Raw genomic sequence first — 18338 nt, 5'->3', positions numbered from 1 at the left:
TGGGTTAGTACTCGGAGCTTGGAAAATGCTCAGGAATTTCTCCCAAGACCTCAGACCTCCCACTGGAAAAGTAGGGGTCAGGATGGGGAGGGCGGGTTGGGAGACGATTAAGGGAAAAGGAACAGCTCTACTGAACATCTGATGTAAAATGACCCCAGGGGGTAGGCAGCTAATTATAATAGTAAATAAAAATGATTAAAAACTACCACCAGTTTAAAGTATTTTCGGTGTTATGCAGCAGATTTGGAATAATCTTCGGAGGACAGGGGGAGATTCCCTAGCCTTTCGAAAGCACCCTCTCTGTCTAGAATCCCACCTTCAGCGTTGAATTGCATATAAACTGACACCAGGGTAAGTTACGGTCTCCAGGGTGAGGTGGACCTCAGCATGGCCTGGGGAGCCTCTGTTCCCCTTGAGTCCCCCACTCTCCACAGGAACTGTTAGGGAGTCTCTCTCTCAACCTCCAGCCCCTTGTCCGCCTTCCTCACTCTCACCCGGGCCCACAGGCTCTATCAGATGGGTGTTCCCAGATTTCCTGCCACTAGACTCACTCGTCCATTCTCTGCTTCTTGCAGGTCATTTCCTCTTCAGAGGAGGAGACCGCGCCCCCTTCTCTGGGGCTCACCCCCTCCTGTACTCCATCCCTCTGGTCTTCTTACAACCTGGTGTTTGGGTTTCCTCTCTCTCACTTGTCCTTCCTTCTCTTCCCATCTGTGTGTAATGATATCACCCAGCTCTTGTCCCTTCGGCCCACATCTTTTCTCCAGGTGCCATCCTAATTGTCCCCTTCCCTTCACACCATCTCCTTGAGAGACTCTGCCGTGCATGTCTCTGCTCCTCTCCACCGCTCCCTCACTCCACAACCCACTTCAGACTCTTTCTGTTCCCATCAACCTCTGAGACCTCTCTCACCAAAGTCATCAATAAGCTCCTAGTCTCCAAACCCAGGGGGCCTTTTGGGGGCCTCAGCTCATTTCATCTCTCTCTGGGGCACTACCAGACCTCTCTTCCTACTGAACTACCTTCTCTGAGAATACTGCTAGCAACATATTCAACAGTAAGCTTTCAAAAAGCAAGAAAGATATCAGTCTTTTTCTGAACAAAGGTTTGGAGGAGAGAAAATGAGAAGAGGAGGGAAGAGAGACTACCACATAGGAAGGGAGGCAGAAAAGTTAGGCTAGGAGTCATCAAGACGATTATCACCTGCTTGGGTGGTTTACCGAGGGCGGCCTTTTGAAACTGCGTACCAGATCTACCAACCTTGAGGATATTAGCAGTCTGCAGAGTATCCTTTGACCATATCAGTGTGAAGGCAGCCTATTCACCTCCCCTCAGGCTCCAGGACACACTGAGAAGGACACTGGAGCACAGCTAAGCCTGGGAGCACAGCTAAGCCTGGGAGCCCAGCACACAGCCCCTCCCTTTCACAACTGGGGTCTGTGTGTGACATCATGCCTTTGGGGGCTTTATGACAGGACAACCTCTCCAACCTTGACCAGAGTAGCTTGTCATTGCCTCAGGTGGAGGTAAACCCCCATCAGTCAGAGGCGGCACCTTTGCAGGTATCTCTTCGGGTCCATTCAGTGCCATCAATGCTGCTTGAGCACCCATGATGTGCCAAGCTCCATGCAAAGTCCTGCAGGGACACAAAGGTGCATAAGACTCACTCACATGACTCAATAATCTTGTTTTTTAAATAAAAAGCCAGATCACAACTGGACCATTTCTAAGTGTCATCCATTTATTAAACCAATGTCTACTGAGCTTTCAGTTTGGGCCAGGAATATGGTGAGGGTCCCAGGTGGCTCAGTGCTAAAGAATCCGCTTGCCAATACAGGAGACATAGGAGACCCAGGTTCGACCCCTGGGTCAGGAAGATCCCCTGGAGAAGGAAATGGCAACCCACTCCAGTATTCTTGCCTGGAGAATCCCATGGACAGAGGAGCCTGGCGGGCAACAGTCTATGAGGTCGCAGAGTCAGACACGACTGAGCAACTGAGCACACAGAAAGGTAAACAAGACTGAGACCAAACAAACATCTTCAGAGTCAAGACAACAGCTTTTACACCCTCCCCTAATTACTACAACTGTAACCAAATAATAATTACAAAACCACAGTGGTTAAAACAGAAGAATACCTTAGTTCCACATATATATGAAATATTTACCATGGAACACCATATTCTCAACCACAAAACAAACCTCTATCACTTAAAAGTTTTAAGTAATTGCAAGCATGTTCTTGGACTACATAGAATTAAATTATAAGTCAGTAACAGAAAGACCCCTGAAAAACCCCAAATATTTGGAAACTAAACAACACACTTTAAAGAATGTATGTGCGGGGACTTCCACGGTGGTCCAGTGGTTAAGACCCAGCGGTCCACGCTCCCAGTGCAGGTTTTCTATTCCTGGCCAGAGAGAACTAGACCCCACGTGCCACAACTAAGACCCAGTGCAGCCAAATAAATTTTAAAATAATAACAATAAGACTTCCCTGGTGGTGCAGTGGATAAGGATCTGCCTGCCAATGCAGGGAACATGGGTTCAGTCGCTGGTCTGGGAAGATTCCATATGCCATGGAGCAACTAAGTCCTCCAGCTGCAGTTACTGAGCCTTTCGCCTAGAGCCCCTACTCTGCAACAGGAGAAGCCCCTGCACCACAGAGAAGAACAGCCCTCACTCATGGCAACTAGAGAAAGGCAAGCAAAGCACTGAAGACCAGTGCAGACAGAAACAAATAAATACACATGTATGTGTGTGTGTGTGTGTGTGTGTGTGTGAAATAGATAATTCCCTGGCTGTCCAGTGATTAGAACTCTGCACTTTCACTGTTAAGGGCCCAAGTTCGATCCTTGGAAGCTTTTCAGTGCAGCCTAAAAAAAAAAAAATTCATGTACGTTTATAAAATAAAAAAGAAAGAATGTTAAACAAAAAGAAAAGAAAAACTATATATATATATATATATATCAGGGACTTCCCTAATGGTCCAATAGTTGGAAGTCTGCCATGCAATGCAGGGGACATGGGTTCAATTCCTGGTCAGGGAGCTAAGATCCTGAATACTGAGGAGCAACAAAACCCACATGCCACAACTGGAGAGATTGTGCACCGCAAGGATCCCGCATGCTGCAACTAGGACCCAACACAGCCAAGTAAATAAATATTTTAAAAATATATCAAAATTTTTGGGATGCAGCTAAAGCAGTACATAGAGGGAAATTTATAGCACTAAAATACCCATATTAGAAAATAAGAAATGTCTGTAGAAAACAACTTATGGTTATTAAAGGGGAAAGAGAGTGGGGGAGGGATAAATTAGGAGTTTGGGATTAGTAGATATAAACTGCTATACATATAATAGATCAACAACAAAGTCCTATTGTAGAGCACAGGGAACTGTATTCACTATCCCGTAAAAAACAATAATGGAAAAGAATACAAAAAAGCATATGTGTGTGTATATATATATATATGTATATGTATAACTGAGTCACTTTGCTGTGCACCAGAAACTAATGCAACATCGTAAATCAACTATATTTCAATAAATAATTAATTAAAAAAGAAAATAAGAAATGTCTCAAATCAATGACCTCAGTTTCTACTTTAAGAAAGCAGAAACGGAAGAGCAAATAAAAACCAAAGTAAGCACAAGAAATTTTAAAAGATCAGAGTGAAAAGAAATGAAACAGAAAACAGAAAAAGAGGGACTCCCCTGGTGGTTCAGTGGCTGAGACACTGCACTTCCAGTGCAGGGGACCCAGGTTCAATCCCTGATCAGGGCACTAGTTCCCACATGCCTCAACTAAAATCAATAAAATCAGAAGATCAACAAAATGTACAATCCTCTAGATACAACAGATCAGGAAAAAAATAAAATGCAAATGATCAATATCAAGAATGATAAAGGTGGAGCTTACCTGGTGGCTCAGTGGTAAAGAATCCACCTGCCAATGCAGGAGACACAGGTCGGATCCCTGGTCTGGGAGGACCCTACATGTCAACAAATGCATAAAAAAACATTTGACAAACTCAACATCTCTTCCTGAAACAAAAAAATCTCCCAGCAAACTAGGAGTAGTTGGAACATCCTCAACTTGACGAAGGACATATATGAAAAACAGAGCTACCAATATACCTGATGGTAAAATACCGAACGTTTTCTCTTTAAATTCAGGAAAAAGGCAAGGATATCAGCACTCTTTGCTTCTACACAACACGGTACTGGAGGTTTTGGAATGTAAACTAAGTCAAGAAAGACAAGTTATTTTCCCTTACCCCATCAGTAAACCTACCACACTCCTGAATGGGGCGATGATGTCAAATAAGAAGCATAACACCAGACCTCCCTTCCCATGCCTCAGTTCAGTTCAGTTCAGTTGCTAAGTCATGTCCAGCTCCTTGCGACCCCAAGGACTGCAGCACGCCAGGCTTCCCTGTCCATCACCAGCTCCCAGAGTTTATTCAAACTCATGTCCATTGAGTCGGTGATGCCATCCATGTTGGTAATTTGATCTCTGGTTACTCTGCCTCTTCTAAATCCAGCTTGAACATCTGGAAGTTCACAGTTCACATAACTGTGACTTCCCTTCCCTTGCCTAGTCTAGTCCAGAAATCAACCTAACATTAGAAAACCTGATTTATTATCATTTGTTGATCTTTTTCCTGAAGTCAAACTGTATACTTTGAGTAACAGATTTCTAGAGTCAGAACCACAATTTAAAAAAAAAAAAATGGGGGGGTATTTCCCAGGCAGTCTAGTTGTCATGACATTACATTTCCAATGCAGAGGTGAGAGGTCAGTCTCTGGTCAAGGAACTAAGATCTCACATGCTCCATAGAAAGGCCAACAACAACAACAAAAAAAAACACAAAAAAACAAAAACAGAACCTCATGATTGCAGTCATTAGCCCTTTATATATATAATTTACAAAACTATTGGTGTTAATTTTATAAGTTACAACATTTTCTTCATTTATGCTGCAAATTGTAAATGAGACAAAACTTTTCACTTGTATCTATATCATAAGTTTACTTATTGATTGCACTAATGTTTTTCAAATTTGACACATTCAGTCATTAAATAATGATCACCTCTTTCAATGAACTACAAAGATTAAAAATAAAAAATAGGGACTTATCTGGTGGTCCATTAGCTAAGACTCCGAGCGCCCAATGCTGGGTGCCCAAGTTCAATACCTGAACAAGGAACTAGATCTCAGATGCCGCAACTAAGAGTTCACAGGACACAACTAAGGACCCTGTGTGCAGCACTAAGACCCGGTGCAGTCAAATAAATAAAATAAAAAATAAAAGAGAGAAGTAAAATGTAACTACATTGGAAAGGAAGAAGTAAAGCTACCTTTATTTTGCAGACAGCATGTTCATATATAAAATCTTATGGGGTCATCCAAAAAGCTACTAGAGTTTAGCAAAGTGAAGGATGTATGATCAATATATAAAAGTCAACTGCATTTGCTATGACCCTAAAATTGCTCTAAAAATGTATTAATATCAATTATATTTCCACATAATAGCAATGAACAATTGGAAATAGAAAATTTTTAAATGTATTATGGTGTCAAAAATATGAAATACTCTGACAAAATATGTGGAAGGTCTGTACACTAAAAACTACAAAACACTGTTGAAAGAATTAAAGACCTAAGGAAGTGAAGAGATATACCATGGTCATGAATCAGAAGATTCAAAATTATTAAAATGTGAATTCTACCCTCAAATTCATCTATAGATTCAGTGTAATCTCAATAAAAATTTCAGCAAACTTTCTTGGTTGTTGAAATGGATATGCTATTCCTAAAGTTCATATGGAACCACCAAGGACCTAGAATTTTGAAAAAAACAAAGTTGGACAATAATCAATACAGTATAGGATTACTGACGTCAAGACAGATGGAACAGAATAAAGATTGGATGTAGACTCGTATTGTTGATTGGTTTTGACAATTAATTAATTTTTCCTTGAAGTGAAGGAAACCTTAACTCTTAAATCACATAATTTTAAGTTAACTTAATGAGGCAAAAGTAACACAAAAGTTTCCATATGTATACATATCCTGGTAAGATTTTTTAATATAAAGAACAAGAAAACATTATGATGGGGGGGAAAAACCCACAGGTTACCTAAAAAGAATGAGAGTCAGAAATCAGAACAACATCAGAATTATCACAAGAAGAACTAAGTGTCAAAGCACAGTGGGATACCCTTCTACAGAGTTTTGAAGGAAAATGATTGTGACTCAAGAATTCTATGGTGAGCCAAGTCAGCTTTCGGCATTAGGACAACAGAAAGGTTCTCGGGAGCCACTAAGTCCAAGATGTCAGACTGCCACCTGGGTACACTGCTTCTGTCTCCTACCTCAAACAACAGAGGAAAATAAAGCAAATCTTTAAATAAATTCATAATAGTACCAGAAAGCAAAAAATAACACCCTGTTGAATCAGAAGCTATAAGGAATCTCTCAAAAATGGAAGTCAGGCAGGATGAGGTCGACAGAGGAAACCAAAGGACAAAATACAGGAAGGAGGACATCACTGTGAGAGGTGGAGGGTCCCTGGATGTCTCTGTCCATCAGAGTGACAGATTTGGGGAGCGGGAGAGAAACTTATCAGGATGATTGGCTTGGGGATTCATGTGAAGCAAAAAGATGACCAACTTCCTCTCTTTCTACCCGAGGCAAGCAGACGAGATAGACGTATCAGGCACCAGGTAAGAACAGTGACTGTGAGACTCCTTGGCCAGAGAAGGGCTGGACGGTTGGTACCACCAGCGAGAACAGGAGCCCCAGTGCCCCACACTAACCACAAAGTATACCCTGCCTAGCAATGTCTTATCCTGGCTCCACAGAGAATAATGATACTTCTCAGTAAATAAAAACATTCAAGAAGAATCCATTAGAGACTCTCAAAGACAGACCTGAACATTTGAGCAGAACTTGCCAAATATTTCAAGAAAACCAACACAAGAAAAGAGAGGCACAACACTATACAAAGAAACAAACAAACAAAAAAAGCCCTAACAACTAGGAAAAGAGTGAATAGGGAAAAATGACAAGAAGCTTTAAACATTATTAAAATTCTCAAAAAGAAAAGGAAGGATGTGGCACCCCTAGAAAGTGACTTGTCTATTGGGGAAAATAAACAGCTATGGTGGAAATAAAAATAAAGCTGGAAAATAGTGGCTTCCCATTACACTCACACTTTTCGAGGACTTAAAAAGTTTTAACCATGAGGGAGTGGCTCATGTTGGATTTACCCTCCCACAATAAACAAATATAAAAGGGGACAAAATACATTCAACTACTTATAGGCATGCGTGCTCAGTGGCATTCAACTCTTTGCGACCCCATGGACTATAGCCCACTAGGCTCCTCTGTCCATGGAATTCTCCAGGCAAGAATATTGGAGTGGGTTGCTATTTCCTTCTCCCGACCTAGGGATCGAACACACCTGCTGGATGACACTGGAGACTGGGCCTGGCCAAAGTGAAGAGACTTTGGTGCATGTTCCAGGCATCAGTTAAGACTCCAGAAAAGCATCACCCTAGGAATAAGGACTACACCTACAAATATAGGCAGAATTAAAAGAGCTCCAATCAACTGAAGCCTAAATTCAAGCCTCAAAGCCTGTCAAAATAAAACTTGACATTCCTTTTCATCTTTTGACATTCCTTTTCATCCTTTTCATTATTTTGTATTGGAGTATTGTTGACTTACAATGTTGTATTAATTTCAGGTGTACAGCAAAGTGATTAAGTTATTCATATACACACATCCTTTTTCTTGATATTCCTTTAGAGAAAAATTAACATAATCTACAACATATCCATGATGTCAAGCTTACAATAAAAAGTTACTAAACTTACAGAAAGTGAAGAGGCAGAAAGTGAAGAGGAACTAAAAAGGCTCTTGATGAAAGTGAAAGAGGAGAGTGAAAAAGTTGGCTTAAAGCTCAACATTCAGAAAACGAAGATCATGGCACCTGGTCCCATCACTTCATGGGAAATAGAGGGGAAAACAGTGGAAACAGTGTCAGACTTTATTTTGGGGGTTCCAAAATCACTGCAGATGGTGACTGCAGCCATGAAATTAAAAGACGCTTACTCCTTGGAAGGAAAGTTATGACCAACCTAGATAGTATATTGAAAAGCAGAGATATTACTTTACCAACAAAGGTCTGTCTAGTCAAGGCTATGGTTTTTCCAGTGGTCATGTATGGATGTCAGAGTTGGACTGTGAAGAAAGCTGAGCGCCAAAGAATTGATGCTTTTGAACTGTGGTTTGGAGAAGACTCTTGAGAGTCCCTTGGACTGCTAGGAGATCCAACCAGTCCATCCTAAAGGAGATCAGTCCTGGGTATTCATTGGAAGGACTGATGCTGAAGCTGATAATCCAATACTTTGGCCACCTCATGCGAAGAGTTGACTCATTGGAAAAGACTCTGATGCTGGGAGGGATTGGGGGCAGGAGGAGAAGGGGACGACAGAGGATGAGATGGCTGGATGGCATCACCGACATGAGTTTGAGTGAACTCCGGGAATTGGTGATGGACAGGGAGGCCTGGTGTGCTGTGATTCACAGGGTCTCAAAGAGTCAGACATGACTGAGCAACTGAACTGAACTGAAGTGAACTGAACTGAAACTTACAAAGAAACAGAAAAATTGATAATTAAGAGATAAATAGTCAGAGAAGTTGACCCAATGATAATTTAGATATTGGAGTTACCAGATGACTTTAAAAATGGCTATGATTAGTATGTTAAAGAAAACAGATGAAAAGATAGACAAAACAGATGAATAGTTAGAGTAATTCAACAGAGAATTCAAGCCTATAAAAACAAAATCAAATAGACACTGCGGTAGGACAATCTCTAAGACAGTCCCTAATAATCTCAGCCTCCTACTATTCATTTGAATGTGGCCTGGATTTATCGAATAAATTTGGTAGAAGTGAGATGTCACTTCCCAAATAAGTTTTCAAAAAAAAAGGACCGTGGCTTCCATCTTGAATACTCACTCACTCTCTGAACACTTACCATATGGGGGAAGACAGTTGCCTTATGATGAGGCATCCTGTGGAGAGGTCCAAGCGATGAGGGACTAAGGCCTGTCAACAACCATGACATGGGTACCAGCTCACACTCTCTTCCCTGGCTCAGGTGAGCCCTCAATGATACCACAGTGCCAGCTGACTGATGCCACCTCCTGAGGAACCTCGAGACAGATGCACGCAAATAAGCCTCACCTGGATTCCTGGTCCACAGGAAACTGTGAGATAATAAATATTTACTGTTTTAGCTGAGAGTTTGGAGGTAATTTGTTCATAGCAATAGATAAAATAGACATTCTAGAACACAAAATACAATATCTGACATTAAGATATCTCTGTACTTATGGGTTAACAGCAGATACAGCAGAAAATAGAGTTAATGTGGGGAACAAGTACAAGATGCTTTGTGAGTAATAAATGCTCTGTTCTCTGATCCCTATCCAAAGGTCTTGAGTTTCTCTTAGAGTGTGAACATACATACACATACTATGTATAAAATGTTGGGAGCCAGTGTGAGGAACTCCGCCCATGGCAAAGGTCATGAGGAAGGAAGCTTGGCATACACAAAGGCATGATCAAGCCTCAGGAAACCCCGTTCCCGAGCATCTACCCCCAAAACCAGAGTACTTTACGGGGAGCTCTCCCCCATAACCATTTCTCTCAGAGAAGGAGTTAACTTGCAGCTCCAGTTAATAAAAATTCCTGGGCGTGACAAGAGTGTTTCAACTTACGAACTCTGAAGGTTCTCTGGCCTGCCTGATCAGGCTCGTCCGGCCGCATGTGATTGTTTACAGCCTCCCAACTGTGAGAGGCACGGGATGTTTTAAAACTTTCTAAACACAGGCTCTTTTGAGAAGTTAGAAGATCATTAGTATAGTATTAGTGGGTCGATTAGGAACTATATTGGTGAAGGGTTTTTTTCTTCATTTGTCGTGCCAATAATTACTGCTAATTCCCTGCCCTGGGTGTGACAAGGATGTCTCAGGTCAAACCTCTCTGCTGACAGACTAGCTCATGTGACAACCTCTCAACCATAAACAGCACAGAGAGTTTGGAGTACTAGCATAGGGCTTTTTTCATTGATGAGTCAATGATTGCCATCAGGCCTCCATATCCTTAGGCACCTGGGAATACATTAATCAATGCATTTGGAATATAGAAAAGGAAATATAGTAGTTTTTTGATGTTAGCAATACTAGACTTTTTGAGTTAATGAATTTTCTCTTTTGTTATAGATCACTGTACTTTGTTATAAATCACTGTGTCCTTGCTATGCAAAAATGTAACTTTATCACTATCTTAGGACAAAATAGATCTTAAGGGGAAACATTGGTGAAGGGTTTACATTTGTTGAGCCGATATTTGCTGCTAAATCTCCATATTCCTGCCCTTATAATGAATATAACTAGCATATAGGAGAAATAAGTATTAACCTTTAAGATTAATCATGTTAAACCTTAGGTTAAGTAAATTCCTTTCTTGATTGTAACTCACTACACCCTCACTCTATAGGAATGCAACTTTATTTGGAGGGTGACGCCTAATTTAAGAAAAAATCACCCCTGGAAAAATAAGTTTTCTGGTTAACTGACTGGTATCAGAAAGGGCCATAAAATGTCAGCAGGTCTCATGGCCAGAAGATGATGAAACCCATAAGACCTTTGTATAATTTTATATGAAGCACCTGATTGTGACAAGGGTCAGGTCTGCTGACCCCCGCGTGACTCCGTATTCATCCCTATGTATAACAAAAAGGTATATAAACAAACCTGAAAAAGAAAGAAATCGGATCAGTTTCTGGAAAGACTGATTCCCCGTGTCGTTTCTTTCTGGCTCCCCGCTTTCCTGGCTAAATTTCCATCTGAAATGTGGGTACTCACCAAGCCTGCTAATTCTGCCTGGGCTTCTGAGATCGGACTGGGGAGGCCTCAGTGCCTCCTCTCCTTCAGGAGAATGGAAAGACGCCTGTGGCCTACGTAGGCGGTGATTAGTATTCCACGTAAACCAGTTATTCAGCCTCTTTTCTCCATTAATTCTCCTACTACACTATCTGTTTCTAATCTCCCTCTATATCTGTAATTAAATAAGTTTTTTCCAGGACGCCGACTCTGTCCCCACCTTCGAATTACCCTGGATCCACTGGGGCTGGACCCCAGCAATAAAATACGCTGTGTTTCCTGTTTGGAAAACTCAACAGTATAAAGATGTCATTTCTATTTTTTTTTTAGGCACATCACACGGCTGGTGAGTTCTTAGGGATTAAACCCACCAGGGATTGAACACACACCCTTGGCTGTGAAAGAATGGAATCCTAACCACTGGACCACCAGGGATTCCCAAGATGTCATTTCTATATTCAATTTCAATCCATAGTCAATGCAATCTCAATCAAAATTCTCACTATATAATTTTTAGTTTTTAAGTTGTATTGAGAAATAACTGACATATATCACTGTAAAACTTAAACACATATAGCATGATGGTTTTATTTAAATATATTGTGACATAATTATCACCATAGGTTCAGTTAACATCCATCTTCTCATATAGATAAAATAAAAAATTCTCCTTGTTATGAGAACTATTAGAATTCACTTTTTAAAATGATTTATTGTGATTTTTGGCTGTGCTGGGTCTTCACTGCTGCTTGCAGGCTTCCGCTGGTTGCAGCGAGCAGGGGCTACTCTCCAGTTGCAGTGCGTGGGCTTTTCATCGTGGCGCCGTCGCTTGTTGCGGGGTGTAGGCTCTAGGTGTGCGGGCTTCAGGAGCTGCAGCACAGAGACTCAGCCTCTGTGGCTGGTAGGCCCTAGAGTGCAGGCTAGTAGTTGCGGTCCATGGGCTTAGTTGCTCCTTGGCATACATGTGGAAAGCTTCCTGCACCAGGGATCAAACCTATGTTCCCTGCATTGGCAAGCGGATTATTTACCACTGGACCAAAGGTACAAAAGCAATTCAGTGGAGAAAAGCTGGGTTTTCCACAAATGGTTCTGGAGTAATTGTACGCCCATCAGCAAAAACAAAACAAAAATCCCTCAATCTAAGTTAATGCCCCATATGAAAATTAACTCAAAGCGGACCATGTACTTAAATGTGAAACATAAAACTCTTAGGAAAACAATCAAAGAAAATCTGCTGAACCTACAGCTAGGATTCTTGAATTTGACACCAAAAACACAATCCATAAAAGGAAAAAAAAATTGGCTTTCATCAAAATGAAACACTCCTGTTCTGTGAAAGACTCTGATGAAAAGATAGAAAATCAAGCTACAGAGTGGGAGAAAATATTTGCAAACCATGTATCTGACAAAGGACTAGCACCGAGAACACAGAACTCTCAAAACTCAACAAGTAAACAATCTGATTAGAACACTGCCACAGACTTCCCTGGTGGCCCAGTGGTTGAGAATATGCCTCGCAATGCAGAGGATGCAGGTTTGAGCCCTGGTTGGGGAACCCATATGCCGTGGAGCAGCTAAGCCTGAAGCTCTCTTGTTCTGGAGCCCGCAAGTCACCACTGGGCCAAGATGCCACAACGAGACAGTCTGTGTTGCAACAAAAGATCCTGCATGACACAGTGAAGACCCAAAAAAAATAAATAAGCAAAAATATACATTTTTTAAATTGGAGCAAAAGACATGAAAATCCATTTCACTAGAGAGAATATAAGATGGGAAATAAGCATGAGAAAGGATGCTTATCACTAGCCATAATGTAAATTAAAGCAATAATGAGATATCCCTACACATCTATCAAATGGCTAAAATTAAAAAGTTGCTGCACCAAAAGTAGAACAGGAGCTGGGTCACTCATATATCGCTAAACGGAATGCAAAATGGTACAGTTTCTCTGGAAAACAATTTAGTAGTTTCCTACACAACTAAATATTTAACAAATACATGATCCAACAATTGCACGCCAGGGCATTTATACTAGAGAAATGAAGTCTTGTGTTAACACAAAGCTGTACACAAATATGTAGAGTTTTATTTATAATAGCCCCAAACTGGAAACAACCCAGATGTCCTTTAAGATGTCCTTTAAGGGTGAATGATTAACTTGTGATAAATCCATACCATGGAGTACTACTCCAGAAAAAAAAAAAAAGGAATAAACTACTGATACACAAAATAAGCTGGATGAATCTCAAGGGAATTATGTTGAGGGAAAACAAAACAAAATCCTATCTAAAAGGTTACATATTGTATGATTTCATTTATATAATATTCTAGAAATTAACAAAATTATCGAAGTGGAGTCTCCTGATTAGGGAGGGCATAAACAAGGAAAGGGATTCCCAGGGGGTTCAGTGGTAAAGAATCCCCCTGTCAATACAGGAGACACGAGTTCTACCTTCACTGACTTGTGAAGATCCCCTGGAGAAAGAAACGGCAACCCACTCCAGTACTCTTGCCTGGGAAATCCCATGAACAGAGGAGCCTGGCAGGCTACAGTCCACAGGGTCACAAAAGAGTTGGACATGACAGCAACTGAACAGCAACAAAGGAGAAGGGTGACATGAGGGATCCTTGTGGTGAGGAAAATGTTCTGTATCTTGATTGTATCCGTGTCAGTATCCTTGTGATATGGTACTATTGTTTTACAGTATGTTATCATTGGGAAAAACTGAGTAAAATGTGCATCTGACCTTTCTCTGTTATTTCTATACATGTGAATGCATAATTATCATATAAATTTAATTTAAAATGTGCAGTATGGGACTTCCCTGGTGGTCCAGCGGTTAAGAATCTTCCTGCCAATGCAGAGGACATGGGTTCAATCCTTGGTCTGGAAAGATTCCACGTCTCGGAGCAACTAAGCCCATGAGTGTGCTACAACTACTGAGCCTGTGCTATCTAGTGCCCATAAGGAGCAACTACTGAAGCCCACACACCCTAGAGCCTGTGCTCAGCAACGACAGAAGCCACCACAATGAGAAAACTGTGCACCACACCTGGAGAGCAGCCCCTGCTTGCTACAGTCAGAGAAAAGTCCATGGAGCAACGAAGCCCCAGCACAGCCAGAAATAAATAACACGTGTAGTATAAAACACAGTGCATGCTAAGTCGCTTCAGCCGTGTCCGACTATTTATGACCCTATGAACTGCAGCCCTCCAGGCTCCTCTGTCCATGGGATTCTCCAGGCAAGAATACTGAAGTCGGTTGCCATGCCCTTCTCCAGGGGATCTTCCCAACCCAGAGATCAAACCTGTGTCTCTCATGTCTCCTGCATTACCAGGTGGGTTCTTTACTAGCCCCACCTGAGAAGTCCCTAAATATAACACAGGAAAAATTATAAAAGCTGCTTTCCCGTCCCTATAGAGGCCAGAAAGAAAACAGTATAAGGCAACGTGTGGCTGTGTATCTCAGCCCTCATGAATCAGTTCCTGATACCTCCCCCTTGTTTTTGCTTCCATCTTGGGACCCCATGACCTCATATACCACTGGAAACCAAAAGACCCTCTGCTTGAATCTCTGATTGTAAGGTGGTCTCAGGAAGAAGGATGCAACCATCTTAGACGAGCTTCAAATCAAGGCCAAAAGGTGAGAGGAGGGTGAGAGGAGGGATGGAGCAGAAGAAAAACATCAGGCCCAGGTAAAAGCTCCAGGATCTAGTTCTCACTCCACTGCCAGCAGCACAAGTCTCTTACATGCTGAAGTCTTCGATTCAACCCAATTTAACATTCACTGAGCACCAACAACAGTGGCAAGAGGGGGCACAGAAAAGCAGTTATTCCTTAACCTGTATCCATATCCCCCACCAAAAGCATGTATTCTAGTCAATGAGAAATGGTATCTTCTTATAGTTTTGATTTGCATTTCAGTCAGTTCAGTTCCGTCACTTAGTCATGTCCAACTCTGCGATTTCAAGGACTGCAGCACACCAGGCCTCCCTGTCATCACCAACTCCCGGCGTCTACTCAGACTCATGCCTGTTGAGTCGGTGATGCCATCCAACCATCTCATCCTCTGTTGTCTTTCTCCTCCCGCCATCAATCTTTCCCAGCATCATGGTCTTTTCAAATGAGCCAGCTCTTTGCATCAGGTGGCCAAAGTATTGGAGTTTCAGCTTAAGCATCAGTCCTTCCAGTGAATATTCAAGACTGATTTCCTTTAGGATGGACTGATTGGATCTCCTTGCAGTCCAAGGGACTCTTAAGAGTCTTCTCCAAACCACAGTTCAAAAGCATCAATTCTTCGGCGCTCAGCTTTCTTCACAGTCCAACTCTCACACTCATACATGACTACTGGAAAAAGTATAGCCTTGACTAGACAGACCTTTGTTGGCAAAGCAATGTCTCTGCTTTTCTAATATGCATTTACATATGACTAATAATGTTGAGTGTCTTTTCATGTGTTACCACTCATTTGTATAACTTCTTGGCAGAAACAGCTACTCAAAGCCTTTGCCCATTAAAAAAAAAAAAAAAAAACTTTTAAAAGAGCAGTTTTAGGTTCACAGAAAAACTGAGTGGAGTACAGTTTCCACATATCCCTTGCCATGCCCACTCTCCAGCTTCCCTCACTATCAACATCCCCCATCAGAGTGGTACAACTTATTAAAATGGAAGAACCTATATTGATGCATCATTGCCATTCAAAGTCCATAGTTTACACTAGGGTTCAATCTGTGGATTTGGACAAATATATAATGACATGTATTCACCATTACAGTATCATTCACAATGGGTTCACTGCCCTAAAACCTCTGTACTGCACTTATTCCTCTCTCCCTCCACCCTGGTCCCTGACAATGATTTTTTGCCGCCATAGTTTTGCCTTTTTCTAGTGTGTCATGTAGCTAGAATCATAAAGGTAGCCTTTTCAGATTGACTTCTTTCACTTAGTAATATCCATTAAAGTTTCCTCCACATCTTTTCATGGCTTATTTATTTCTACTGCTCCAGAATATTCCATTGTCTGAATGTATCACAGCTTATTTATTCATTCACCTTGTGGAGGACTTCTTGGTGGCTTCCAAGTTTTGACAACTATAAATAAAGCTATTATAAATATCCACGTGCAGGTTTTTGTGTGGACATAATTTTTCAGCTCATTTGGGTAAATACCAGGGTGTGTGATTACTGGCTTATATGGTAAGAGTATGTTAGTTTTTTGTGTTTTGGCTGTGCCTCATGGCATGTGGGATCTTAACGTTTTCCAACCAGGGATCAAATCTGAGCCCCGTGAAGTGAAAGACTGACGTCTTAACCCCCAACCACCGGCAAGTCCAGAGTATGCTAGTTTTGTAAGAAACTGCCAAGCTGTTTTCTGCACTGGATGTATTCTCACCAACAGTGCGAGTTCCTGCAGCTCTGCATTCTCATGAGCATTTGGTGGTGTCGCCTTTGCTTATTTTCAAATAGGGCTTTTAAAAAAATTGAGTTGTGAGTCTTTTATATATCTTAGATAGAAGTCCCTTATGGAATAGATGATTTGCACATATTCTCCCTCTAGTTGTGAGCTGTTTTAGAGATTTTTTTTTCCCCACAGACTTCATTTATTTCTGACTACGTTGGGTCTTCATTGCTGCATGTGGGCTTTCCTCCCGTTGTGGTACGTGGGCTTCTCACAGCACCGGCTTCTCTTGCAGCAGAGCGCAGGCTCCAGCTGTGCAGGCTGCAGTAGTTGTGGCTCCCGGGTGCTAGGGCCCGGCAGCTTAGACGCCTAGAAAGAAAAGTGAAAGTCGCTCAGTCGTGTCCGACTCTTTGCGACCTCATGGACTATACAGTCCATGGAATTCTTCAGGCCAGAATACTAGAGTGGTAGCTGTTTCCTTCTCCAGGGCATCTTCCCAACCCAGGGATCGAACCCAGGTCTCCCGCATTGCAGGTGGACTTTTTACCAGCTGAGCCACAAGGGAAGCCCCAGATGCCTGGAGGCATGTGGAATCTTCCTGGACCAGGGATCAAATCCATTTGGCAAGCAGATTCTTAACCACTGGGCCACCACGGAAGTCCAGACCTTACTTTCTTTCAATGGATAAGAATATTAAACACTAAATTCATGATAGCGGTTACTCCTAGAGGAGGCAGGAGCTCAAACCAGGTCAGCTACCTGGGTCTCAGCCCAATATCGTCAAGTAACTTGGCCACTGTGTTTCAATTTTCTAATCTGTAAAATGGTATAACAGCATTTATCTCACAGGTGTGTCGGGAAGCTTCAACTAGTTAATGTGCCTGAAGAATGTAAAACAGTGGTTAACAGGAGCACCGTACACTTTAAATGCAAGCTCTGGGAGTTGGTGATGGACAGGGAGGCCTGGGGTCACGAAGAGTTGGACATGACTGAGCGACTGAACTGAACACTTTACATAAATCTTAACTGTACTACAACTTCTTGAGGCGGGTATTGAAGTTCAAAAGTTCCCATTCTGTTATCCCTTATAACTTACACGTTACATGCTTTCTTTAAACACACGACTCATTTCAATGTACACTAAAAAAATAGCACAAGGGGAGAAATCCAGTTTTTTATCCTTTACAATGGGAAAGACTAGGCTAGATGCAGGTCCATCCCCTATGGTGGCTGAGGTCTCAAAGCCAAGTTCAGCCCTGACTTCTCCTTCCCTAACACTCATAAGGTGTTTGTCAAATGCATTTCCAGAAGAGATAGACAGACTCCAGACGAGATAGATAAGACTCCAGACAGCAGTCAGTCTGGGGCAGAACCTAAAATGGCAAGTAACCTAGCCTGCACCATTTCAGCTTCCTCACCTGTAACATGGGGGTGCTAACAGGACCTACCTGGTCTAGAAGATGAAGGAAGACTAACAATATCTACCCACCGCCTGATATGTTGTTAGCTGTTATTTTTCCTTTTACTCTTCTAGGCTCTCCCCCTGACGTTCAGAGATAGCCTCAGTAGACAAATGTCAGGAAAGGGGCTTCCCCAGCAGTCCAGTGGTTAAGACTTTAAGCTTCCACTATAGGGGCCATTGGTCGGGGAACTGAGACCCCACTGCCACGCAGGCGTGGCTGAAAACTAAATAAATAAATAATAGAAAAATACCAGGAAAAAGAGAGGTACCCAGAATGGACGACCCAAGGTTCCTTCCAGCTCCAAAATTCTGGGCTGTTTTCACAGAATTTCATCCAGAGTTTGGGATGAAAACGTCCCCATCTAAAATGGGAACAGATGATATAAGCTACCTCCCTGGGCTGGGGAGAAGCACAAAGAAGCTCAAGGCCAGGAGAGCGCGTGCACTTCTATACTGAGCTTCGAAAGAGTTGGCTTAAAGGTGGGGAAAAACAGCTGCAGAAAATCT

This window comes from Ovis canadensis, chromosome 3 (genome assembly GCF_042477335.2).
Source record: "Ovis canadensis isolate MfBH-ARS-UI-01 breed Bighorn chromosome 3, ARS-UI_OviCan_v2, whole genome shotgun sequence".
NCBI lineage: Eukaryota > Metazoa > Chordata > Mammalia > Artiodactyla > Bovidae > Ovis > Ovis canadensis.
Note: the sequence above shows the minus strand (reverse complement) of the source record.